The sequence below is a fragment of the Lynx rufus genome, unplaced genomic scaffold (genome assembly GCF_022079265.1).
Source record: "Lynx rufus isolate CCGP_SWC_20201006 ecotype Redwood Valley unplaced genomic scaffold, mLynRuf1.p SCAF_12, whole genome shotgun sequence".
NCBI classification, from domain to species: domain Eukaryota; kingdom Metazoa; phylum Chordata; class Mammalia; order Carnivora; family Felidae; genus Lynx; species Lynx rufus.
Window position 1 is genome coordinate 58916921 of NW_025814826.1, and position 27739 is coordinate 58944659.

General features: G+C 45.5%; 1 long non-coding RNA gene across 2 annotated transcripts in view; it reads right to left on the minus strand.

The window, feature by feature from the left end:
• Window positions 1–27739, minus strand: part of LOC124507816 (uncharacterized) — an 82908-nt gene that overhangs the window by 40982 nt on the left and 14187 nt on the right. The window contains exons 3-5 of one of the 2 annotated variants that reach the window (XR_006961139.1): window positions 15302–15417; window positions 7446–7536; window positions 6328–6595 (exon numbers count right to left, since the gene is read on the minus strand). This is a non-coding gene — a long non-coding RNA (uncharacterized LOC124507816). Of the gene's footprint in view, window positions 1–6327; window positions 6596–7445; window positions 7537–15301; window positions 15418–27739 lie in introns of those variants that run through there. The other variant, XR_006961140.1, reaches the window with a different exon arrangement.

The window sequence follows — 27739 nt, forward strand, 5'->3', positions numbered from 1 at the left end:
CTCTCCACAGCCCCGTGTGCATTGGCCCATGACAGCCTTGTCCCCTTGGACCGTGAGTATCTATCATGGAGTCAGAACTCTGGGACAGAAACGTGTTTGTGATTGGCTGGGGAAAGGGGTGCTGTGACAACACAGTGGGCATGCATGCGAAATGCGGTAGGCACCAAGTAGGGCCCCAGAATCAATCCATACCCCATCTGAACATAGAGTTGTCAATGTCCTCTATCCTTAGGCAGGAAGACATTAACTACCTCTCAGCCTACTTTCCTACTTAGGTCCATACGCTGACAAGGAGAATTTCGCTTTTGCCCCCGACTCCAGAAATGTTGGAGAAAATTCATCTGATCTGGTCAATCTCTCCCTCCACAGGAGGTTGGGAGATTAGAAAGAGCATGATATGTTTTAGACCAGAAAGATCTATTTTCTAACTTTTTCTTCCATCCTCTTTGTTGTTCTTTCTGTCTGAGAATGGGTTGTGAGACAAGATTAACAAGTCTCCACACACCTGGATGGATAAGGGTACAGATCCAATCCATGGGCAGGTCCTTACTTTTCGATTTGGAGGAAGGTGGGAGGCAGAGGAAGAGAGAGGTTTATTTGAAAGGATTGATTCACATGTTATAGAGGCTGAGATTATAGAGGCTGCAGTCAGCAAGGGGAAATACAGGATGCCAGGTGTACAGTTTCAGTCTGAGTCCGAAGGCACGAGGATCAGGAAACCCAATGGTATGAGTTTCAATCCGAGTCTGAATCTGAAGGCAGGAAATGACCAATATCCCGGCTCAAAGACTGTCTGGCAGAAAGAATTCTTTCTTACTCCTTCTGATCAATTCAGGCTTTTGGTTGTTCTCAGTCTACACATTTCAACGTTGTTCTCACCCAGAAACACCCTGAGACACAACCCAGAATAGCTGGCACACAAAGACACAATGTCTCATCCTTTGCTAGGGAATTATTTGTCCTACGTGATTAAAGCCAGTGGTGAGACCACCGTTTGACTCCTCATCTCTTCTCAATGGGTTGGAACCCAGAGCAGAGGGGTGGTGAGGCGTTGGCTGCAGCAAGCAGAGTGGACCCTGTGCTGGAGAGCCTCGGTGATCACATGCGAGCAGAGTCGGGAAAGGCAGGCACTGGTAAAACCAACCACCATGTAGTCCTTCAACTCCACAAACACATATCCCATCCCTAGATAAGTAGGCAAATAAGATAATAAGTATATGCCTAGAACATTTGTTATAGGATAAATGGTGCTAAGAGATGCGCCTACAGGACAGGAGAACTCAACCCTTGGCGCCTTCAGGGTGTATCTAGATGATCCCCCCCAACATACTGGTTTCTTAGTTTCTTGAAAGTCTCTCCTCCCATGATCCCATCCCATCTTCATTACTCAAGCCTAGGAGCTCATCCTCAACCTTGTCATCACCCATAACGAACAACTCCGATTAGTTCATGCCCCCACCCTCCGACCGCCACCTTGCAAGTTCCACTCACTCATCCAATCCCTCCACCTCCCCCTCCGCAGTGTCCACTCCACTGACCCTCCCATTGACTTTCAGCCCTTAACATTCTGTCCTCCTCCAGGGGCACCCATCTGACTCTTGATTTTGGCTCAGGTCATGGTCCCAGGGTCGTGGGATCGAGCCCCGAGTCTGGCTCCATGCCGAGTGCGAAGCCTGCTTAAGATTTTCTCTCTCTCAGGCTCCGGGGTGGCTCAGTCGGTTAAGCCTCCGACTTTGGCTCCGGTCATGATCTCATGGCTCGTGAGTTCAAGCCCCCATATGGGGCTCTCTGCTGTCAGCACAGAGCCTGCTTCAGATCCTCTGTTTCCCTCACTCTCTGCCCCTCCCCCACTAGCGCTCTCTCTCTCTCTCTCTCTCTCTCTCTCTCTCTCTCCCTCAAAAATATGCACTTTAAAAAAGAAAAAAGAGGGGCGCCTGGGTGGCGCAGTCGGTTAAGCGTCCGACTTCAGCCAGGTCACGATCTCGCGGTCCGTGAGTTCGAGCCCCGCGTCAGGCTCTGGGCTGATAGCTCGGAGCCTGGAGCCTGTTTCCGATTCTGTGTCTCCCTCTCTCTCTGCCCCTCCCCCGTTCATGCTCTGTCTCTCTCTGTCCCAAAAATAAATAAAAACGTTGAAAAAAAAAAAATTAAAAAAAAAAAAAAAGAAAAAAGATTCTCTCTCCCTTTGCCTCTCTCCCTCCCCCTCTCTCTCTCTCAAATAAAATTTTAAAAAATACATTAAAAAAAAATTCTGTCCTCCCAACCAGTTTCAATGCTACAGTCAGTTAGCATAGACCTGTGGTTCCTTCACCTCTCTGAACCACCCCTCACTTCACTCGCTAGAAAAACCACAAAAATCAACCAATCCATTCATGCTTGCCCTTGTGCAACTGAACATGCCTGGGGAGAAAACACCCAACCACTGTTAAATTGTTAAATCGACTGATGTCGATTTAAATCTATGACCAGGAAAAATCAGTCAATCAATCAATCAATCAATCAGTCTAACACCAGGAACTCAAAAGGGGCCTTAACACTGCTCAGCAATCATCTCAACCTTCCCTGCTCTACTCACTCCTCCACACTCCTAGATCACTATTGTAAAACTCCTCTCTCACCAAATCTTTGTCATTGCCCCTCCTAAGCTCATTTTCAGTGGATAAGCTTGCTTTCTGCGTTGAAAATGGAAGTAATCAGATGAGAAACCCCACACCCTCATACACATCTGCATTTCCCTCTAGGGGGTGACCATGGATGGGCTTCCCACAATCCTATCCAAGGCAAAGTCTTCCTCTTGTGCTCTGGACTGCATCCCTCTTGACAACATCTCTCCCACCTTTATTTATTTTTTTTTTTAAATTTTTTTTTTCAACGTTTTTTTTATTTATTTTTGGGACAGAGAGAGACAGAGCATGAACAGGGGAGGCGCAGAGAGAGAGGGAGACACAGAATTGGAAACAGGCTCCAGGCTCTGAGCCATCAGCCCAGAGCCCGATGCGGGGCTCGAACTCACGGACCGCGAGATCGTGACCTGGCTGAAGTCGGACGCTTAACCGACTGCGCCACCCAGGCGCCCCTCTCCCACCTTTATTTAATGAAACTTCTCTCTTCTCTAGACCATTTATCTCCAACAGCTAGTGCTCTATGTCCTTGCTTCCTTTTACAGCAAACCTCCTTTCAAGTGTTCACTATATTTGCTGCCTCCATTTTCTCTCCTTAAATCCATTCCAGTCAAGATTTCAACTCCTGGCACCCTCAACGAAAGTGTTCTTTTCATGGCTGCACAAAGATACTCGCGTTGTTAATCCACTGGTCAGTTCTCGGCCTTTTTACAGGACCCGTCAGCATCGGCTGACACCATTGGTTACCTCCTCCTGCTTGACTTTGACACCTCTTTCTTCATTTGGCTTCCAGGACGCCACACACCCTTTTGTGTTTCTATCTAAAGGGGTGATCATTCTTGCTCAGTTGTCTTTGCTCCTCGCTCCCTACATGCCCTTCCTGAAGTGTCCTTGCGCTTGGCCCTAGATTTCCTTCTCTCTTCTGTCTCCACTCACTCCCATGTGATCCCAATCCCGTCTCGTGGCTTCGAATGCCAACTATACACCAACAGCTCACAAGTTCTTATGTCCAGCCCAAGCCCGTCTTCTGAACGCTAGACTCATATTTTCAACTTCACATCTCCACCGATTTGTACAAGACTTCCCAAACATGTCTACAACTTAATTCCTCATCTTTCCAACCCCCTCCCCACAAAAAATGTGCTTTCGTACACAGCCCTCTTTATCTCAATCCATGGGAACCCCGTCACTGTGATTTCTCAGACCAAAAACACTAAAGCTCCCCGTGACTCCTTTCTTTTACTCTCCGATGTCAGGAAATCCTACTGGCTCTACCTCCAAAATACATGCACCGCCATCTCCTCACACCTGAATGGCTTTAATAATCTCCTAACTCATCTTCCTTCTGCTACATTTGTTTTCCGATGGTCTATTCTGGACACAGGAAGCAGAGGGGCCCTTTTTAAACATTAAGTCAGATTAAATCTCTGCTCTGCTCAAAGTCCTCCTATGGATCCCAATTTTAGAATTCTTACAAAGTCCTTACTCTAGCCTCCTGCAAGACCTTTCCTGATCTGGGCTCTGTCACTCCCTCAACCTTGTTCGCTCTCTCTATTCCAGCTACTGTAGCATCCTTGCCCTTCTCTAGATATTCCAGACCTACTCCCGTCTCAGGACCTCTATACTATCTATTACCCCTATCTGGATTATTTCTGCCCACACAAGTCCCTGGCTCACTTCCTCACCCCCACATGTCTTCACTACAATGCCACCTTCTTGGCGAAGCCTACCATGGCCGCCTATCTGAAACGGCACTCGCCCCCCTCAAGTGCCATATTCCCTCACCATGTTCTACACTTTCTTTTTCTGTAGCACTACCACCTAACGTTTTGTGAAATTTACTTATTATGTTTATATGTTGTTTCCCTCTGCCTGGAATGCAACCTCTCAAAGAAAAATACCTATGGCACCTTTTGTTCACTGATGAATTCTAAGCATTTGAAATGGAGCCTGGCACATATGAGGCACTCAGTCAACATTTGTTGAATGCAGGAATGAACTCACAGTCGCATGAATAAAAATAAATAGGAATTTGTGGGTAACGGGAATAGCAATGCGGCAGGAAGGAGCCCATGGTGAAACGTGCCCAGGGAGAAACCCCTGGGAACAGAGAAGGCTAAAGACTTCTAAGGGTGAATAAAATTAAATTTTCTATCATTGCCTCACTGCACTATAGCCTTCTTTTGGTGGTTACAAAAATGGCCATGAGTTCTTTAACATATCTCCCATTGAGAGGTAGGGGTCTATGTTCCCCATCCTTGAGTAAGTGCAGGCTTACGGGTGCTCCGAGCAGAGGCTGGATCACACAAGATCGATCTTACGTTTTCTGACGGGTTGCCTCAAATGGTTGCTCTAGAGATCCCCCCTCTTGGAATCCAGCCTTGTTGTGAGAAGCATTAGCCACATGAAGAGGCCGTGGGTAAGCGCCCCAGTGGACAGTCCTAGCTGGGCACGGCCTTTGAGTCACACGCAGATGATTCAGGGAACCCCCCGACCCTACTCCACTCCACTGAAATTGTCACCCCCAGTTGAGTGAGGCCTCACGTATTGGGGAGTAGAGAAACCCTCTCCGCAGGGCACTGCCCGCATTCCTGATTTTTTTAAAAAACAATGACCGTAATAAAATTACTGCTGTTTCATATCATTAAGTTCCAGGCGGTTTGTGACATGGCAGTAGTTAACTGGGACAATCCCTCCTCCAAAATCACACGCGGGACCAGTGTGACCGGAACACGTTTGTGGAGAAGAGTCAGTGAGGGCAGAGAGTGAAGAACCAACCCAGAAGGTGAAACTAATTTAGAGACAAGAGTCTTCCAGAAGCCAAACCTCAGGGGCAGCCGTGACCGGACAGAGTACAAGTGTCTAGAAACTAGCAGAAATTTTGAGGAATCTGGACCGCATGGATGGCGCGGTAGGGGCTTGACGTCAGTGATGGCAGGTGGTCACCTGAGAGGAAAACAGAGGGTTTTGCATGTTTGGGCTGATTCTATGTTAGGTATTATTCAGGATCCAAGTGTGGGGTGTCGGAGATTGCCCCAGTAATTCACTGCATCTACCAGGCGACCTTATGTCTCTCCCTGGAAATCTGGGCCTCTTTCCCCCACCCTTCTCTCTCCTTTGTCTAATCCTGGGGACAAAAGAGCAGAAGTAGTCAAGTGAGTGGCTTGGAGGCCAGCTTTCTGGGTCAGATTGTCCATCTGTAAAGCAGGGAGGCACCCAATTTTCAAACAACCAATGATCCCTCATTGCCTTAGAACGCCATCAAGGTCTGCCCACTTTCATGGCCCCTACGTCACTGCTTTTTCCTCTTACCACTCTGATGACTTTGCCTTTCTTCTTCTATCTGCACCGACTTTCCCCCCAAGTATTTGCTTCCTCTGCCGGCAATGACCCCCTTCCCTCACTCTGTAACGTGGCCATCTGTGAAGGAATGTCCTCCGCAAGGCATGCTGAAATCTTAGTGTGAACCACTGACAGAAACCTCAACTCTCAGACTTTATTCCCCCTTTATTTTGAAGTAAAAGGGGGCGGGGGGAGGATGAAAGCACACCCACATCAGGAAAAAATTTTTTACTTATTTATTTTGAGAGAGCAGAGGAGGGGCAGAGAGAGAAGAGAGAAGGGAGAGAGAGAATCCCAATGATGTGGGACTTAATCCCATGAACCGTGAGATCCTGACCTGAGCCGAAATCAGGAGTCAGAGGCTTAACTGACACCAAGGCACCCCTAGAGACTGTTGTCAAGAAGTGATTCCCAGGGGTCCCTGACGGGCTCCACCGGTAGAGCACGTGACTCTTGATCTCAGGGTCATGTGTTCAAGCTCCATAATGGGCGTGGAGCCTGCTTTTAAAAAAATTAATAAAAATAAATGATTCCCAGCTTCTTCTCTAAGAGCAGTTTATGGTGAACAACTTCTTGCCTCCGGAGGCCTACACTGGCCGACTCCTCTCTCACTCCTTCCTCGCAGCGTACAGCGACTAATAAGGAAAAGGTCGATATCACAATTGTGGGGGCACGTTTGTCCTTCCCACCCTAACCTCCTTGACACCTGCCAAGATGACACACGCATGAACGGAGCACCACATGTGCGCACACACACATCAGAGAGTGACATCATCATCTCTGACATACTATGTATTGGTTGTTGTTGTTTGTTGTCTGCTTCCCCCCCCTCCTGTCACCGAATTGTAAGCCCCCTGGGACTTAGTTTTTTGCTCACTGTTATATGTCTAGTGCGTATATTATGCAACACATAATAGGATTCATTCAATATTCAACAAGTGTTGAATGCAGAAATGAATGAATGAATGTAATGAATGATGGATGGATGACTGAATGGTGAAAACAACTCACTAAACTTATAAGAGTAGAAGGGTTACTACTTATTAATTATGCAATCTTAAGCAGGACTTAAATCTTCTAACGAACGAATGATGGGTGGGTGGATAGATGGATGGGTGGATGGATGGATAGATGGACAGATGGACGGATGGATGGTGGGTAGGTGGATGGATGGATGGTTGGATAGACGGATGGATAATGGGTGGGTGGACGGATGGATGGAGGGAGGATGAATGGGTGGATGAATAGATGGATGATGGGTGGATGGATGATGGAAGAACCCACTTAAGTCACTTAATCAGTAGTTCTGCTACTTCCTAGCTTCACAGTCTTAACTCAGAACTTATACCTGTGTGGGCCTCAGTATTCTCATCTGTGAAAAGGGCAGAGCAGCCTTTTAAAAGAAACACAAAAGTTACAGAAGAACTAAGTCTACCCATACCTCCATGTGCAGCTCTAACACCATCATCACCATGTAGACTTTACCTGTTCTGCAACAGCATCTGACCCTCCTCGAGATTCCTCTACACCTTCTATGTGTCCTTCTTACGCATGATCACTGAGGGCCGAGAATGCGCTGTGGAGAAGAACAGAACTTAAAGACTGACTGAGAAGAGATCCCTGGAAGACTAAAGAGGGCTTTAGGAGAAGGCTAGAAATGCACTAGGTGGCATGAGAAGGACTTTTTGACAAAATGAAGAAAATTCACAGGAAGAAAGGAAAATAGAGAAGGCAATAAGGGGAGAAAAAGCCGTAAATGCAGCCTCGACCTTCTTGAAATCGGAAAATTATCTGCATGAAAGTGGTAGGATTTTTTAGAGCAAGGAAGGCATAGGCTGAGGGAAACTAGAAGCCCCATGGACACTAGATCCCCATGAAAAGGATGGGAAGGCCATAGGGTCATTCATTACAGGCAAGGGCACAGGAGGGGATGCTTATGTGTCAGTGATTTTCCTGTGTCCCAGCAGAAACAGCAGCATTTATGTACAAAATGAACAAATTATGCAGGGCACCAGAGGCGGGTCTCAGGACTCAGCACAGTATGGAAGCAGAGGGACCCTGTGTGTGGTCACTGGTATCCCAGCGAAGAGGAACAGTACCACCTAGCGTTCAACAGCTTGCACCTATCTAGCTTTTAACATTTCACGACTGAAAGAATTTGAGAATCTCGTTCAGCTAAAACATATTTTGGGCTGACGTATAAACAGTTGATTCATTGCCAAGAATAAATGATGCAGTCATTCCTTTTATGCTTTGAGAGAGGAAGGATGGATTGGAAAAGAAAAAGAGGGTAAGAGGGTGTTGAGGGTTCCAATTATGGGTCAGGATACAGCCCTGCAGAGCCTTTAAAGGGAGGCAATCAACCCACACAGGAGATCTCAAAGGCTTCTAATTTTGCAGAGGGCTGTCATTCAACTGGGCAAGGTTAAAGGGGACGTGTGTAGTGAGCTGTCCATTGTGCTAAGGCCTAGGGGACACAAGAGGGAGCTATGCCAAAAAACCCAAGATAGAAGTAAACATCAAGGTCTGTGGAAACAAAGAAGGGAGCAATTAACTTGACATGTATAAGGGACCGGGCAAACAGGGTCCTCTTCCCAGCTCTACCATTCCCTCACTGTGGGTCCTCAGACGAGTTACCTTAAGTCTCTCCGAGCCTCAGTTTCCTCCATGAAAATGATAATGGTAATAATGACCACACCGTATTGCAAGGATTAAAAAATGTATTTGAAAGAACCTAACACAATGCCTAACACCTACAAATATTCACTAAATGTGAATTCCTATTATAGAGGAGGCTTCAGGGAAGGTGTCATTGGGCAAGTGACTTTTGAGCTAGATCTAAGAGAAGTAAGAGTTTCATTTTCTCGGCTGAAGAACTCTATCCCCCCTTAATTGAAGGAATATCTCGAGATGGATGTGCTTGGAGCAGTGAGGACTGATCGATGTATGTACCCCTCCTTCTAGACAGATAAATGACTTACTACAAGATGTCAGTGGCTGACAGCTGTCACAGGCAGATCACCCAGACCTCCCAAAGAACAAGCAGGTTACGCCCAGGTGGAGATAGCATACTTTCTGTCGCCAATCACCCTTCTCTGCAGAGCCATGGGTTGAGATTGCAGGCTGTGTCCCTGAGGGTGTTCACAGGCTGTGGCTGAAAACGGCAGGTCAGGGAGGTATTTACTACAGACAGCAAGAAAGGTTATTCTTGCACTTTCTGAGAGCAATCTGCTGTTTTTCTGCCTCTAATGGATTCAGAAGGCATTGTCACTGCAGAAGACCAGTCTGATTCCATCCCAAAGATACTTCTCAATAGCACCTGTGCTTTCCCGGCTGCTGCACAAGACACATTTAAAAATTCCTTGGCTTTAACGATGGAACTTGCAGATTCTCCCACATCCTAATCGATAATCACAGGAACACTTCAGGAAGGAGGAAATAGGTATCTGTTGTGAAAATGAACAGGCTTCTTTCCCTACACACGGCCAAGAGCAGGAAACCAGTTCTGCACATCTCTGTCTTGCTTAGAGCGCCACCTGCCGGTCCAGAGAGGTGCCTTCCTACCCAGGAGATCTTTTCCCTGTAGGAATCCTACAAAATTCATGCTTCTTCACAACCAAGAAAAATAGAGATCAGCACTGTACTAGGCATCAGTACATGCCAAACAAGGTGCAAGTGACACATGCAACCTAAGAGACATCTTATTTCCAGCTAGGAGGGTAGGAAGAGACATCAGAGCAAAGAAATCAACTTGTGAATATATCAAAGTTAAACTTAACTCAATGTGAAAGCAATAATCGAGCCCAGCAATATGTGCCTAGCGTTGTTAGGTGCTGGTAATACTGAAGGGGATACAGTGTTTTACCATCACAGAGCCAACTTCGATAATGAGTGACAATTAAAATACAGAGTGAGAGGGGCACCTGGGTGGCTCAGTCGGTTGAGCGTCTGACTTCGGCTCAGGTCATGATCTCGCGGTCTGTGAGCTCGAGGCCCACATCGGGCTCTGTGCTGACAGCTCGGAGCCTGGAGCCTGCTTCAGATTCTGTGTCTCCCTCTCTCTCTGCACCTCTCCTGCTCACTGTCATGCTCTGTCTCTGTCTCTCTCTCTCTCAAAAATAAATAAACATTAAACACATTTTTTTAAATAAAATAAAATAAAATACAGAGTGAGAGGGCGCCTGGGTGGCTCAGTTGGTTAAGCGTCCGACTTCAGCTCAGGTCATGATCTTGCCTCTCGTGGGTTCAAGTCCTACATCGGGCTCTGTGCTGACAGCTCAGAGCCTGGAGCCTGCTTCGGATTCTGTGTCTCCCTGTCTCTCTGTGCCTCTACCACTAGCTCTCTCTCTCTCTCTCTCTCAAAAATAAATAAATATTTTAAAACTGTTTAATAAAAAAAAAATAGAGTGATCATGTGACCCAATTATAAAGAGTATGAAGGGAGCCTAAAGAAGACAGAAGGTTGAGGGGTCTCTGAGTACAGTTCTTAAAAAGCTAGACAGGTAAAGGCAAAAAGAGGGAATGAAAGAGGCGTTCAGTTTGTGGGGATTAATAGATCTATTTAGGGGTGCAGATCAGAGCAGGGGTCATCCAGGGGGTGCCCCAAATCACTGATGGGGAGACCCCAGCCGCACAGCTTGTACCGTATCCCCGCATGCCCCAGCCAGGGCTGAGTGGACTAGGAGGGAGCACATTACCCAGCCTGAGCTGGGGCGTTAGAACAGAGACTTCAGGATCTCTGATTGGGAAGAAAGGCGTCTAACTTGAGACGTCAAGAAGCCGGGACTGGCTGTGCAGGTGAAGCAGAAGAGAAATCAAGTCTTCAGGAGGAAAAAAAAAAAGTTCCATTCCGGTTCAGCACCTCTCTGCTACTGTTGTCTCTCTCCTGGGTTATTTTAGGAGCCTCCTAACACGCATCCCTGCCTCTGCCCTCGCCCCTCTCAGTCTCCTTTACAGCAGGAGGTGACTCCGTCCCGACTCTAACCAGACTCCTTCAGTCCCTCCTTAATTGTGTCCTAGCGTCAGACCTCAGAGTCGAGACCTAAAACAGTTCAAAAAACCCATATGGCCTCCCCCAGTATCACCGATCTAATCTCCAGCTAACTTCCCTCTGGCTCACTCTGCCCCTCCCCCCAGGCCTCTCTACAGTTGCTGGAAATGCTGCCTCAGGGCCTTTGTGTTCCCTCTGCTCTCAGCCTGGAATCTCTTCCTCCAGAGGGCCAGAGGGCCGGTAACGCAGGCATTCACCCCTTTAAGGTTTGTTCGAGTATCAGGGCACCAGGGTGGCTCAGTCCATTGAATGTCAGACTCTTTTTTTTAAATTTTTTTTTTTTTCAACGTTTATTTATTTTTGGGACAGAGAGAGACAGAGCATGAACGGGGGAGGGGCAGAGAGAGAGGGAGACACAGAATCGGAAACAGGCTCCAGGCTCTGAGCCATCAGCCCAGAGCCCGACGCGGGGCTCGAACTCACGGACCGCGAGATTGTGACCTGGCTGAAGTCGGACGCTTAACCGACTGCGCCACCCAGGCGCCCCTTTTTTTTTTTTTTTTTAATTTTTTTTTTTTTTTGAATGTCAGACTCTTGATTCCAACTTGGATCATGATCTCACGGCTTGTGGGATCGAGCCCCAAGTTGGGCTCTGTGCTGACAGTGAGGATCCTGCTTGGGATTCTCTCTCTCTGCCCCCCCCCCCCCGCACGTGTGTGCTCTCTCTCTCTCTCTCAAAATAAACTTAAAAGAAAGATTTGCTCAAATATCAACTTTGCAGTGAGATCTCTTTATTCCCCAATTAAAAATTAAAACTCCGTATAATATCTCCTACCCCCTGTCCTTGCTGTATTGTTCCTAGAACTTATCACTATCTGACACACTACAGATTTTCTTTATTTAGATTGTATACCGTCTGGCTTTGACCCCACCACCACCTCCAACTGTTACTAGAATATGGGGAAGAGATTTTAACCAATTGGTTAGCTAATTAATGCTTAGTGGAGTAGATGGGTGCATGGAGAAAGCTCCTTCTGGGTCCTAATTGTTGTTCTAGCTCTTAATTCACCTGCTCCTGACCCTGCCACATGCCTGCCACTGGGTCCTAAGTAACCCCTCTGCACTTTATGAGAAATTCTTCTTTGGTTGCTTAAAATAATCTCAGTTAATTTTTGTTGTATGGGCAAACTAAAAAGTCCTACTGGATAAAATGAGAGAACGGTCTTTGAAGATGCTCTATCTGAAATAACTTGTCCTCTAAATATCCTGAAGCCTTGCTCCCTTCCGTCACTTAGGTTTCCGATCAGGTGTCTCTGTTATCATAGAGGTCTTCTCTGACCACCTTCTCTAAAATAGCAACCTTCTAGAATGGATCTCAAGTGTTCTCACCACAAAAAAAAAAAAAAAAAAAAAAAAAAAGTACCTATGTGAAATGATGGATTTGTTAACTAGCTTGATTGTGGTAATCAAGGTATATGTACATCAAAACATCATATTGTAGGACCTAAATATATACAGTTTTTATTTTTTTCAACTTTTTTTTTTCTTTTTTTTTGGGGGACAGAGAGAGACAGAGCATGAACGGGGGAGGGGCAGAGAGAGAGGGAGACACAGAATCGGAAACAGGCTCCAGGCTCTGAGCCATCAGCCCAGAGCCCGACGCGGGGCTCGAACTCACGGACCGCGAGATCGTGACCTGGCTGAAGTCGGACGCTTAACCGACTGCGCCACCCAGGCGCCCCTATACAGTTTTTATTTGTCAATCATAGTGATATACAACTGGGAAAGAAAATAAAATGGCGCCCTTCTGTCTCCCCATCACAGTCTATTCCGACCCAAACTTCACGTCTCTTTGTAGCACATATGGCTAGTCTGATGATATATTTATTTGCGTACTGCTCCCTCCACTGGAATGTAAACTCCAGGAAAACAGAGATATAGGGTTTTTATCACTGGATCCTCTGTGTTTAGAATAGTCTAGCACCCAGCTCACACTCAGTACCTGTGTGTTCATCTATTCCACAAATACGTTTAAAGTGCCAGTCACCGTTCCCAGTGCTGTGGAAACACCTGCCCTGCAGGAACCTATGTTCTAAGGGGAGATTTTTGTTAACTGTGAAGTGAATACACTCAGAGGTGAGAAATGCAGAGGCTGTGTTGAAGTGTTGCTGGACCTGAGAGTTGAGACAAGAACTGAACTTGAGAGACCACGATGGAGACCCTGGTGAGTCGTAGAAGGCATTGGTTGGTTGCTTGCCCAACATCCACCTCCCCACCCACACCAACAGAACACAGATTTTCTACTGGAGAACTACCCTCCCTCCAATTTCGGCAACACTAGATCGATACTACCTTCAGCTCCAGGAGCCGCGCTTCAATAGACGTAAGCAATCAGCATGTGACCCTTTGGCCACCAACGTTGGTTTGCAGTAGAACGTGTGACTCAGTTCAAACTAGCAAGGCAGGAAGACATATTCGTTGAAGCTTCTGGGCAGGAAGTGCCTCTCTCTTCCATAGGAACTAAAGGAAAGGAACCGCTTTCCTGTGGATAGCCAGGTTGAAGCTGTGTGTTCCAAAACCCTTGCAGCAAACATGGCTTCCAGAAGCTAAAGAATGAACAGTACAAGGTGGCACGTGGAGGGCAAAGCAACATATAGAAAATGGCAGAGTTCAGAGAATTGCCCTGATGATGTCAGAACCCCCTGGAACAAACTGCCTGAAGCACAACTTCTGAACTTTGCTGTCCTACAAGCGAACACACGCCCTTTATGGATTAAACCAGTTTAGTATTTGTCAAACTAGGAAAGGAATACATGCTTGTTGAAACATGAGAAATAGTAAAAAAATACATAAGACAGAGCTAATCAGCTGCTTCTATGTTCCTTCTCACCCTATCTTCTGAAATATCCAATATTAACAGTTGGATGTTGGTATGGTTTGGAATGTGTCTCCCCAAAATTTCCTATGTGGAAGTCTTAAGTTCCAATATCTCAGAATGTGACTCTATTTGGAGATAGGATCTTTAAAAAGGTAATTAAGTCAAAATGAGGACTATAGGTGGGCCCTAAACCAATAATATTGGTGTCTTTATAAGAAGAGATTAGGACAAACACACAAAGGGAAGACCATGTGAAGATATGAGAAGACAGCCATCTGCAAGGCAAAGAAAGAGACCTCAGAAGAAACGAATCCTGCCAACACCTTGGTCTTGGACTTCTAGCTTCCAGAATTGTGAGAAAATGAATTTCTGTTGCTTAAGCCATTTAGTATATGGTACTTTGTTATAGCAGCTGTTGCAGACTAATACACATTTGTATCTTTCCACACCTATCTCCTTGCTTTCATCTACACCTACAACGTATCTACACACAACCATGGATTCTGTCTTTGTTTCTATCAAAAGATTCCTACAATACACCCGCTTTTGTCACAAAAAGCACGGGTACTGCTAAAAATCAGCTGAGACCAGTCCATCTCACCTATTTCCTAATTTTACATGCATGTGCATGTAAATAAATATAATTTCATATAAATGCCATTATATACAACTTGGGGTCTGGAGGAAGAGTTTTTTGTTTTTCTGTTTGGTTTTCTCATTTGTTGTTTGTGTGTTTTGTTTTTGTTTTTGTTTGGGGGGGGGTACTGTTTTCTTTTACTTTCATTTCTTCCCCAAGGTTTGTCTCTCTTCTTTTCCTTCATACCCAAGATAAACCAAATTAACAACCTCATGTGTGTCCCAGCACCCACACTTTGTCTCTGATCCATGTAATCTTTTTATTGCCAAGTTATAGCATTCCAACCCAACTGCACAATCTCTAGGAGCTGATGGCTATAACACAAAGATGTGCCTTCACCCCATCCAGTCCGGTCCCAGGGTGGATCTCATGACAGTTCACGGTGGACCTCATTATGCCTTAGGGCTCAGGGGTTAAAATGAGAGCCCCAGATGTGGACTTTGCCCAAAGCCAGAAGCAGAAGAAACATGGCTGACCACAGGTGACCTTATGATTGCCTTTGTTAGCACACAAGAGACACCTGCTGGAGACCGTCAAGATTGGTGGGAAAAGCGAAATTGTGCCGTGGCTGCTGGATACCCTGTAGTAGTCGGAAAGCCCTACAAAAACTGTTTTGTTCTCCCCAATTTAACTCTCCCTGCCCCAACGTCGCGTTTAGATGATAACATGGGAACAGACTGGTCTCCGAAAACAGCTCAGACGCACTGATGGCAATCGGTTGTTACTGTCTAGTGTAAACAGGACTTATCTGTGTTAACAGCAAAATTACACAACCATGTTTTTGTGCCTTTATAGATTCATAAAGCATGAGAATGAGACAAGAAGTTCCCATTTACCTTCCTTTTAAAGACTCGAGTTATGGAACCAGTCCTGTTGCACTTTGCTCAAGGTGATCTGTCCTCAGCAGGGTAAAGGCAGAATAGATCAGAGAGACTCCAGACCCAAGGAAGCGCTGTGAAGAGAACAGTAGAATTTCACACAGGATGGCCTCCAGGTACGTGCCATTCAGAAACCAGCTCTGTGGCCGCTGAGCTCACAGTTTTAGGCCACACATCCACACACCAGCAGCCTGTCTGTGCCCTACCAGGAGCTTTATTCTATGCAGCAACTGATTCCACCTCTTTCTCCAGCGTGAGATAAATGCTCATTCGTGCTCACACACTAGAAATATCCTGTATTTCAGAAACAGAGTGTTGGGGTGCCTGGGTGGCTCAGTCAGTTAAGCGTCTGGTTCTTGATTTCGGCTCAGGTCCTATCTCGTGATTTGTGGGTTCGAGCCACACATCCGGCTCTGTGCTGACAGTGTGGAGCCTGCTTGGGATTCTCTTTCTCTGTCTCTCTCTCTGCGCCTCCGTTGCTTGCTCTCTCTAAGACGCATAAATAAACTTTAAAAAAGAAAGAAAGAGAAAGAAACAGGGGCGTCTGGGTGGCTCAGTCGGTTAAGCGCATCCAACTTCAGCTCAGGTCACGAACTCGCATTTCGTGAGTTCAATCCCTGCATTGGGCTCTGTGCTGACAGCTCAGAGCCTGGAGCCCACTTCAGATTCTGTGTCTCCCTCTCTCTCTCTGCCCCTCCTAGCTCATGTTTTGTCTCTCCCTCTCAAAAATAAACATCAAAAAAATATTTTTTAAAGGAAGTTTTACAAAAAATAAATAAAAGAAGACAAAATGGAGGGTTTTACAAATAGATAAACTCTTCAAAAGAGATTCTGAATAAAAGATATACACAGGTTAACACATGTGAAGATGGAAAAAAAAACAATGATAATCCTCTCAAGCAACAAGTGCAAATCAGAACCATAATAAAATATTTGGGGTCAATAAAACAGCAAAATAAAAGATAATGTAGTGTTGGTGAAAATACAGGGAAACTGGATTGTCACACAGTCGATGGGAGAATAAATTCGTACAAGCTTTCCAAAAAGCAATTTGATAATTCATAAGCAAATAAACACATGACTACTTTTGAACTGCAACTCTGTTTATGGATGTTAATTCTGGTATTCAAATATTTATTGTCTTAGTAAGCTGTTCATAATACACGAGGCTGTTAGTTTTTCTTTATTTTTTAATTAGGCTTCAGACCCAGCATGGAGCCCAACACTGGGCTTGAACTCACAATCCTGCGATCAAGACCCTGCGACGAGAACTGAGCTGAGACCACGGGTCAGAAGCTTAACCAACTGGGCCACCCAGATGCCCCAATATATGAGGTTTTTAAAAATATGAATGAAAGAAGCTTATCGATGGGGGCATCAAAGGCAAGCTGAGGACAAAGCACAAGCTGACACGCCACACACACCCCCCCCCCCCACACCAGGTGGGACACCTGTGACATTCTTCAGGCTCTCCTGGCTACCCAAGAACAAAGGAAAGGGAGAAACAAGTGGTTAACTGATAGAGATCACAGTCCTGCGGGATGAGTCTCAATCAGTCTGCAACTTAATGATTTACAAAAACAAAACAAAACAAAACAAAACAAAAAAAACCAGGCAATCTCCAGAAACCTATAGTCACAGTTTCCTGGAGCCCTAACATCACCCTCCCGTCCAGTGATGGGGGAAAGAAGACAAGAAGAAAATGTAAATGAAATTAAATTCCTTTGTAAACTGGAGCCCACCGGACAGATGCTTGAGGCTGGTGGAGTAGAACATTTCTCCAGCAACTCCCTACTGTCTTCATGTTAATGCTTTGCTAGGGGGGAGAAAAACCACCTTAGCTTGATCATAGCTGGGCCTCCAGTATCTCAGGAGTTCTCTTTAGCACACGAGGTTTCTCTTTGGAAACCTCCCTTTTGCCTTTCCCTCCCCCAACTCCACAGTATTTAACCAATCACCCCTCACCACCCCAGTGCAGCTCTTTCTGCCCACAGGTCCTGTCCCCGGGCTCTAATAAATCATCTTTTGTACTAAAGACCTCTTAGAACTCCTTTTTGGCCATCGGCTCCTGACCCCCACCCTCCCTCCGAAACTTCATCACCTTCCTAGACGTAGTTTTAATCCCAAAAGGCTAGAGGGATTCAGATCATTCTAAGTGCATACTTACTGCACCTTTTAAAATGCTGCTAGACCCACTGGTCACCATCGAAGCTAAAATAAGGAAGACAGTAGGCTGAAGACTTACTGCATTGGTAGACCGCTAATTCACCTTGTGAGAGTCCCAGACCCCCTGCCCTGGATGTTTTTAGCCTTCTCGTGCCCTCAGCCTGGACAAAGCAGTTGGCTTTGGAGTTAGACAGACTGGTCTCACACTTGTCACTCATTATCCATGTGTGAGGTCAATTGTCAGGTTTTGGGCTTCAAGGTCCTTATCTGCAAAAGGGGGGGTTATGTTCCCTGCCTCGGGGGGTTCTGCAAGGATTAACTGAAAGAGTGCACGTTAAGTGCCGACCATGGTGCCTGGCGCTTAGGAGTAAATGGGCAATAAATATCCCTGTATGTGTGTAGTTGGGGACCGTCCAGAGCAGCAGTGAATTTCTTGGGCCTGTGATGGAGGGGCTGGCTAGTGTCTCCACTGTCCCCTTGTGAGTGAAGCATGCGATGAGTATGGTGTTCTCATGGGTCAACAACCATTCCTGGTGCTTTTATTTTTACCGCCTTTGTAGCAGAACCTTGATAAATTACAGCTATTTGCACGAAACTGGATTGCACAAATTGGATATCTGTGTCCATGCTTTGCTTCAATCTCATGCTGAGGCATAGGATTATTACAAAGTGTGTGTGTGTGTGTGTGTGTGTGTGTGTGTGTGTGTGTGTTTATTCTTTTACTACGGTCAGGGTCTTTTCATCCATTTCTTACTTAGTAGACAGTAAAATCCTTTGGAAATAAGGACACAATGTTAGGGAAGTACTTCTTTCTTTTTTCTTTTCTTTCTTTTTTTTAATTAAAAATATTGTTTTAATGTTTACTTATTTTTGAGACAGAAAGAGACTGAGTGCGAGCAAGGGTGGGGCGGAGAGAGAGGGAGACACAGAATCTGAAGCAGGCTCCAGGCTCTGAGCTGTCAGCTCAGAGCCCGACGCGGGGCTCAAACTCACGGACTGTGAGATCATGACCTGAACCAAAGTCAGATGTTTAACCTACTGAGCCGAGCCATCCAGGTGCCCCTCTTTTTTTAGTGCTATAGCACTCCTCAGTATCTGAAATGGTCATATTTATTAAATGCTTAATTATTCACTATCCTTCTCATCCACTAGACTATGAGCTCCTTGAGGGCAGAGAGCAGTTGTTTTTTCACTCCTGTTCCTCTAGTACCTAGATCAGTATCTGGAACATAACTGGTGTTCAGTAAATACTTGTCAAAAGAGAAATGTAAAACGAGAATATGCTTTTGTGAAAAGATTTGACCAGCCTGAACCAGAGGAGCCACCCATGAGGCCCAGCTAATACGCTTTTTTGAAAAATTACTAGGTTACTGAACATCTATTAAAATCCTGAACAGGGGCACACGGGTGGTTCAGTCAGTTGAGAATCCAACTTCAGCTCAGGTCATGATCTCACAGTTCATGAGTTTGATCCCCACGTCGGGCTCGCTGCTGTCCCAGCTTGGGGCCCACTTCGGATCCTCTAGCCCCCTTTCTCTCTGCCCTTTCCCTGCTAAGGCTTGCTCTCTCTCTCTCTCTGTCTCTCTCTCAAAAACAAATAAATGTTAAAAGAAATCCGGAACTTTTGCTTTTCTGGAAAATTACGTGACTTCTGGGAGCACAGTACAAACCCAACTTTTACTGTAAGCAACTGACACTGCTTCTGGGTGATGTGGACTCTTCTCCCCAGTTTCATCCCCACTGATGTGGAGAACAAAGGCCAAAGAAATACAGAAAAATATTAAACTTTCTGGAGCGCCTGGGTGGCTCAGTCGGTTAGGCATCGACTCTTGATTTCCGCTCGGGTCACGATCTCACGGTTCGTGAGATGGGGCCCTAAGACAGGCTCTGCACTGAAAGTGTGGAACCTGCTTGGGATTCTCTTCTCCCTCTCTTTCTGCCCGTCCCCGGCTCTTTCTCTCTCTCTCTCTCTTTCTCTAATAAATAAACTTAAAAAAATACAAATATTAAACTTCTGGGGCGCCTGGGTGGCGCAGTCGGTTAAGCGTCCGACTTCAGCTCAGGTCCCGATCTCGCGATCTCGTTGGATCTCGCAATCTCGCGGTCCGTGAGTTCGAGCCCCGCGTCGGGCTCTGGGCTGATGGCTCAGAGCCTGGAGCCTGCTTCCGATTCTGTGTCTCCCTCTCTCTCTGCCCCTCCCCCGTTCATGCTCTGTCTCTCTCTGTCCCCAAAATAAATAAACATTAAAAAAAAAATTAAAAAAAAATATTAAACTTCTTTGTAACTTACATCCCGTTGACAAGTACTTGAGACAGACCAAGTGACCTTCCTCCAAGAACTCAGCTGCCTCAACGTGAATACTTTGCTAGCAGCAAAAGGCAACCTTAGCTTGACATAAACCTGACCTCCAGGATCCAGTAAGTCTTCTTCAGCATATAAAAATCCCTTCGACTTCCTTTGTCTCTACCTATGCCCCGAGATACACGTTAACAATTATCCTGCAAACATATGGCCCGCTGATACATATCTGAAGGGTCTCACGACTGAGACAGTAGTAAATGACCTCGTCCCAATAGCAGCAAGCCACTCAAGGGCCTGGAAACCTTGCTTACAAATTCCTTAGAGACTTACACTATCTCTAACCCCCTCCCAGCTTGAAAGTATATAATCAGTCACTTCTCACAATCCCAGTGTAGCTCTTCTGCCCACGGGTCCTGTCCCCGTGCTTTAATAAAACCACCTTGTTTGCACCGAAGACGTCTCAAGAATTCTTTTTTTTTTTTTTTTAGTTTTATTTACTTATTTTGAGCGAGAGAAAGAAAGAGCAGGGAAGGGGCAGAATCCTCCCTTGAGGTGGGGCTCAAAGCCACAAACCCTGATATCTTGACCTGAACCAAAATCAGGGGTCAGATACTTAACTGACTGAGCCACCCGGGCACTCCTCAAGAATTCCTTCCTGACTGTTCGCTCCCAGACCCCAACATTTCACATCACCTACCACCAAGTCTCTCTCTAGAGAACAGAAGAAAATATTTTTAAAGGATCCCTGAATCCCAACATTCTTAGCAAACGCTCCTTATGCTTTTACGAAGTTCTTCGAGATTTCCATTGTGAAAACACGGTCAGATTTCATGGTTGTTGTTCATGGTGCAGCAATATTGTAGCAAGATTACAAACACATAGACAGTCTAAAAATATCTTTGTACATGGTGTGGAGAGAGATCTTCCAGAGTATCCTCTGAAATATCATTCACAGTAAAAATGCCATGAGGCTGTACTCTCATTATTGTGGGTTTATTCCTTCTTCTCATTCACTTGAAGGTGAGAACATATTGACGACAAAGATGCCCTTAGGCTTTTGTTCTTCTACAAAGAAGTTTCCATGGAGTTCAACAGCTCTCAGTGAATCACTGTAAGACACTGCGTTAACTTCCTGTAGCACACCAGGGCCATCAAGGATTTTCAACACCTTAATACTGCAACCATCTCTCATAGCATATGCAAGCCGCCTCTTAAGGAACGCAGAAACAAAACAGTTCTAACGCATACAAAAATTTTTAAGAAGAAAAACATAGTAAACGGCAGGGGGAGAGAAAAATTGCTAAAGGCTCCCTGCATTCCCTGTAAAGTTTTAATCAGGCACAATTCTGTTGAGCCTGGAATGGGAAGAGAATAATGAGCTTCTATTTCGGGAGGTTATGATAATCAGAAATCCTGACAATACTGATTTACTGCAAGGCACAAAAAAGCCATGGCCTCAACTGGCAGGGTTGAAGTGCATCCAGTTCCAATCTCTGTGAAAAGGGGATTGGTGCTTGACTAATACACCAGATCCCTGCATTCCAGAGCTCACGACTGTCTAATCTATAAGGACTCAGGCACAGATTTCCTGTTTTTTCCCCATCTTTTCTAGTGTTTCAAAAAAAGAAATCTACTCATTGACGCAGTGGGGAAGAAGCTGAGAGGACACACAGTCCACATCCTTTTTTTAACCAGTGGGGATACCGAGGCAAAGGAAAGTTCTCTCAAGTTCAACAAATAGGATGGACCCACCAAACGGCAAGGAGTTATTTCTACTCTTTGTTTTTAAAATGATAGGATAAATTAGCAAATTTAAAAGCAGCAAATCCCACCGTTCTACTCAGTAGACAAGTTTCATCCATTGCGTGCATAAAGAGTTTCGCCATTGGCATAACAAAGACGGTTATTTTCAATAAAATCGATATGGCTTGATCATGAGACTGGATGTGGAGTCAGAGGAGGAGAGAAGGTGCTGACCTCTAGAAATCTGATTGGGGTAATCCGACACAGGTAAACCCCTTATGCGTTCCATCATCCTGAGAAACATCCCGAGAAAGAAGGCGGGACCTCATTTTCACAGCCTCCTTTTCAGCTAGACTCAGCCACGTGACTTATGCACCACCAATCAGATGCTCCAGAACCAGATGTCTATTCAAAAGTGAGAAGTGGGGGGCGCCTGGGTGGCGCAGTCGGTTAAGCGTCCGACCTCAGCCAGGTCACGATCTCGCCGTCCGGGAGTTCGAGCCCCGCGTCGGGCTCTGGGCTGATGGCTCAGAGCCTGGAGCCTGTTTCCGATGCTGTGTCTCCCTCTCTCTCTGCCCCTCCCCCGTTCATGCTCTGTATCTCTCTGTCCCAAAAATAAATAAACGTTGAAAAAAAAATTAAAAAACAAAAAAACAAAAAAAAAAAACCAAAAGTGAGAAGTGGGGTCGGGTGGGGGAGGGGGGGTGCCTGGGTGGCTCAGTTGGTTAAGCGTCTGACTTCAGCTCACGTCATTTATCTCGTGGTTCACGGGTTCCAGCCCCGCATCTGGCTCTGCCCTGACAGCTCAGAGCCTGGAGCCTGCTTTGTGGATTCTGTCTCCCTCTCTCTCTGCCCCTCCCCCGCTCGTATTCACTCTCTCTCTCTCTCTCTCTCTCAAAAATAAATTTAAAAAGTTCAAAAAAAATCCGGGTGGGTCAGCTGGCTAAATGTCTGGTTCTTGATCTCAGCTCAGGTCTTGGCCTCAGGGTCATGGGTTCAAGCCCCACATTGGGCTTCACTCTGGGCATGGAGCCTAACAAAACAAACAAACAAACACACAAATAAGAAAAAGTGGGTAATAGAAGGAGGCTACCAGCACATGGAATTTATTTTTCCAGAGAAACTTGAGAGTAAAGTAGCAGAAGTTCAAGAATACAGAGGCTGGCAGGAGGCCTGGGTGGCTCAGTCCCTTAAGTATCTGACTTGGGGTCAGGTCATGATCTCAAGGTTTGTGGGTTCAAGCCCCGCATGGGGCTCTGTGCTGACAGCTCAGAGCCTGAAGCCTGTTTTGGATTCTTGGTCTCTCTCTGTCTCTCAAAAATAAATACACATTAAAAAAAAAAAGGTTTTTTTTTTTTTTTTTAAAGAAAAAAAAACAACTTGGAATGGGTATATAAACCCTTTCAAAAACTAGAGAGGTCTTTTGTCAGCTTTATGACCTAGAACTGTCTTTCTCAAAGAGCTGGGAGCCCTTTCTTTGTAGTGTAGACACGAAGGGGGATGCCCCTGTTCCAGTTCCCACCCCGGCCCCTTCTGTCTCCCTCTCTCTATTTCTCTCAGAGGGTGGGAACCTAACTTGAGTGGGTGCCTTTTTCCAAGTTGTAAAATAATGTCCTGTCATAAAGATATCAGAAGTTTGTTATCCCTCTGGAAAAAACCAATTCGCTAACGCAGAGGGTCGCCCCGATTACCTCGTAAAGTCAGGATGAAGTATGTGTGACAAATGGTGCCATCAAGTCCCCTGACCTGGGGACTAGTCGTTGTCGTTTATCTGGAGAACAGGCAATTAACGGGTGGCATCTGCTTGGCCGTGTAAGAGGGTGAGACCCCTCCTCGCGATCACTTAGCAGAATGCGTCGACGTGCAGCACGTTCTGCTTTGGCCCTTAGACTGTTTTCTTATTCTACTACCCCTGCAGAGAGGTTTTCTGGGTTCGAAGATTTTGTTTTTAATTGTATTTCCCAGGAGTAGGCGCTCTGTCAGCCCGGCTGAGGTCCCCGATGACAGCCAGCTGCCCACTGTGGGAATGAGCCAGCCTGGATGACAGGCCCAGTAAGCCCTCAGACGACTGTAGCCCCGGCCAATATCTGACCGTAATTACACGAGAGACCAGGCCAGGCCCCCCTGGCTGGACCAGTCAATCGTAGAACCATGAGCAGTAACGACAAATTATCGTTTTAAGCCGCTAAATTTTAGGGGAGTTTATTCTACAACAAGACATTACCAAACAAACGACTTGTTCTCGCAACTAAGAGCTGAGTGATACATACAACCTCTTCTTCTGTGTGATGAGTATCTTCAGAGATAGGGGTCTGTTCCATCTCTGAACCCCCCTCTTGAAACGGGTGTTAACTTTTGGCACAGAGGGAGTTACTAATACATATTTCTCTTAAATCGCTTTTTGGACAGATTGCAGTTTCAATCAAGTAAAAACAACAAATTGGATGCAATGCATGTCAGTCGAAATGAACTGAATGTTTTTATCTAACAACTGCTTCTAAAAAGCACTTTCTCCTGTTTACACACTCCACAGATTATTTCCCTACAGTTGAAAGCCAATACATGGGAAAGTACATGCAGGAAGTACCCAGACTTTTTCATTTATTCAAAACCATTTCATGCTTCTGTTCACGTCAGGTAGCACCATGTCGGGTTCTGTGGCTACTTTCCCCCCATTTTAATGGTATAATTAAAAGCCTTCTATTTGTTGACCAGAGGGACCTCTTCCACAAGCATCCATAGAACATTGTCAAGATCGAAACCAAATGATTAGGCGCAAAAAATGCTATCTGCAGGGACCCACTGTTTCATTTCTGTGGCGCGTCAGCCTGTGCGTGTAACAATTGTTGGATTATGTTTCCACAGATGCGGGGTGTCTCCTGAGCCTTGACTTTCCCACACCCCTGACATAATACTGACTTGCAGCCTCCACAGCAAAAGCAGTCCAGACGCTGCCTTTCTGCTTTTTCCAGGATGTGTAAATGCCTTTTAGTTGCCATTTAAATTGAATTTTGGAAACTTAGAACTGGTTTCTTTAGTTAATCTGGACCTTCCCAGCGTGATTAGTCCCCGACACAGAGGCTCAGGAAGCACAGGTTCACAGCATCACTTTCCCATTCTTTTCCCCATCCATTTTTAAATTTTTTTTTCAACGTTTATTTATTTTTGAGACAGAGAGAGACAGAGCATGAACAGGGGAGGAGCAGAGAGAGAGGGAGACACAGAATCGGAAACAGGCTCCAGGCTCTGAGCTATCGGCACAGAGCCTGACGCGGGGCTCGAACTCACTGACCGTGAGATCATGACCTGAGCCGAAGTCGGACGCTTAACCGACCGAGCCACCCAGGCGCCCCTCCCCATCCATTTTTAAAAGCCTCATGGCAAGAATCAGCAGACCATCCGTTTTTGGAGAAAGGACTGTGGAAAGATGTAGTGAGTGACAGCTAGACCACAAAGTCTGTTGCAGGCGACCACCTCGTGCTCTGCGCTGATGGCGTAGAGCCTGCTTGGGATTCTCTCTCCCTCTCTCTCTGCCCCTCCCCCATTCACACACACGCTCACTCTCTCTCAAAATAAATAATAAACTGTAAAATAAATAAGTAAATAAGCAAGTGAGTAAATAAAAATAAAAACACAAAATGTTATGGGCGCACCTGGGTGGCTCAGTTGGTTAAGTGTCCGACTCTTGATTTCGGCTCAGGTCAGGATCTCACGGTTCATGGGATCCAGTATTGCCTCAGCTTCCTTGCTGACAGCACGGAGCCTGCTTGGGATGCTCTCTCTTCCTCTCTCTCTCTGCCCCTCCCCCTCCCCCACTCATGCTCTCACTCTCTCTCTTTCAAAATAAATAAATAAACTTAAAAAAAAAAAGACAAAATGTTAGTGTGCACATCCCAGGGTTGCAGGGCAGCCTAAAAACAAGAATGTAGGCAATATCCTGAGTACTGTGTCTGGTTCCTTGCACAGGAGTAAATCAGTGTCACCTTTGATGACTGTCACATCCAGGGCAATACTGGGAGCAAGTTGGGGGCACTGTGCTCTAAGAGAGACATCACAAGATGTAGAACAACAAGAGAAGGGGGACAAGGAAGAGGGGCAAGAAGAGGAGGAAAAGGAAAAGACAGAGGAAGGAGAGGAAGATGGCCAAAATGATGATGGGCCTTGACATAATGAGAACTGGGCAAGAGAAGAGACATCACATCCGGAGGGTATAAAGCACGAAGGTCATGAGAACCTAAATGCCTCATTGCTAAGGAAACAGACCTCATCATTCAGCATTTACATACTGAATGCTGATCTTGTGCCCAGCATGTTCGCAATATTTTTAACAAATTTGTTAATGTTATTTATTTTTGAGAGAGAGACAACGAGAGAGAGAGAGAGAGAGAGAGAGAGAGAGAGAGACGGAGTGCAAGTGGAGGAGGAGCAGAGAGAGAGGGAGACACAGAATCCGAAGCAGGCTCCAGGCTCTGAGCTGTCAGCACAGAGCCCCACGCGGGGCTCGAACCCACAAACCGAGAGATCGTGACCTGAGCTGAAGTCGGACGCTTAACTGACTGAGCCACCCAGGAGCCCCGGCATGCTCACAATATTAAATGTAGATATGGTCACTTCCTGCAGGGAACTTACAGTCGAGAAAGGGTAATATCAACCAAATGCTAATGAAAACACACGTTTGATGTTCTGTTGTCTTTTGCACATTTAGAGTCCCTTGAAGTCCGTGGCATGACCTTCTCCTGATACTAAAGCAAAAGGTTATTTCTGAGTCAGAGGGAGATAAATTAGACATCACTGGTATTTTCTTCTTTATACATTTAGCTTCTGCGTTTTTCAGATTCTCTGTGATTGGTGTGTATGTCTTTTAAAAACATATCTTTTCCATTAGACAGATTGTATTTTCCTCTCCAGCTGGAGTCATTGGCACCTACAAAGATTTTTGGTTCATGCGATCAAAAACTATTTTCTCCTACTCTGCATCATTATAACAGCATTTGGAAATTGTAGTTGGTTTATGTGGGCTTATACTAAAGTTATTAACAGAATGTCTTAATATGACGGGGAAGATGTGTTTTATTTCACTGTTAGCACAATTACAAAACAAAGAAGGTCAGATTATGTGAAGAACAATTTTACTGAATATTAAAATAAATAACTACAGGGGAAACTATCCTTAAAAGATTTGCAATTAAATTGGGCAATTTTAAAACTGACTTAATAAATGTGTAAACCCTGGCACCTGTCTAGTTATAGAAAACTGTATTACTTTACCTCCATGGTGAATGAACAACCATATCAACAAAATCAATGACATTTCTCTTTCCTTTTCCTCCATGGCTCATTCTTCATGCTGTGTTTGTTTATCTGAGTCATCTCCCGGTCCCTTATGCTCATACTTATGCATCCCCCCAGGCTTGCCTTTTCTGGGATCATTTAAAAGTGTACAAACTTCACTGTGGTTTTGGACAGTTAGTCGCAAACTAAGCTTAATAGCAAAATGAGGGATTCCATTTGCCATTGCTCATGAATCATGGGGGTTTGGGGCCAGCTAATCCCCTCTTGGGGAAAGAAGATTCCTAGTCATTTTGCTGCTAAATATCTATTCCTGCAGGCTTCTTTCCTCTCCACCTCATCTTTTCTTCATTTCTAATCTGCTCAGGTAAAAATTCTCTCTTCACCATTAATGATGATCATTAATCACCAAACTCAAGGACCTATTCCTTTCCCCATTACAGACTTCTGTAAATGAGACATCATCTTCCTTTAAAAAGCAAATCTCAAATATTTTTTTTTAATGTTTATTTTATTTCTTTTTGAGAGAGAGAGAGAGAGACAGAGAGCAGGGGAGGGGCAGAGAGAGAGGGAGACAGAAAATCCAAAACGGGAACCAGGCTCCGAGCTGTCAGCACAGAGCCCGACTCGGGGCTCAAACTCACAAATTGTGAGATCATGACCTGAGCCAAATTCAGATGCTTAACCAACTGAGCCACCCAGGCGCCCCAAGTCTCAGATTCCTGAGGTTGACAATTTGAGGGGAAAACTTCACACGGTTGGGGAAGCTGGACCTGTAAGCCCTACCTTCTCCTAAACTTCACCTTCCTCTTTGAGAGACGCTTATCTCAGAGAGACCCAGTGGTGTCTGTGTTTTTTCACCGGAGCCAATCATTTTTTAACAGTCTCTTTCTCTAT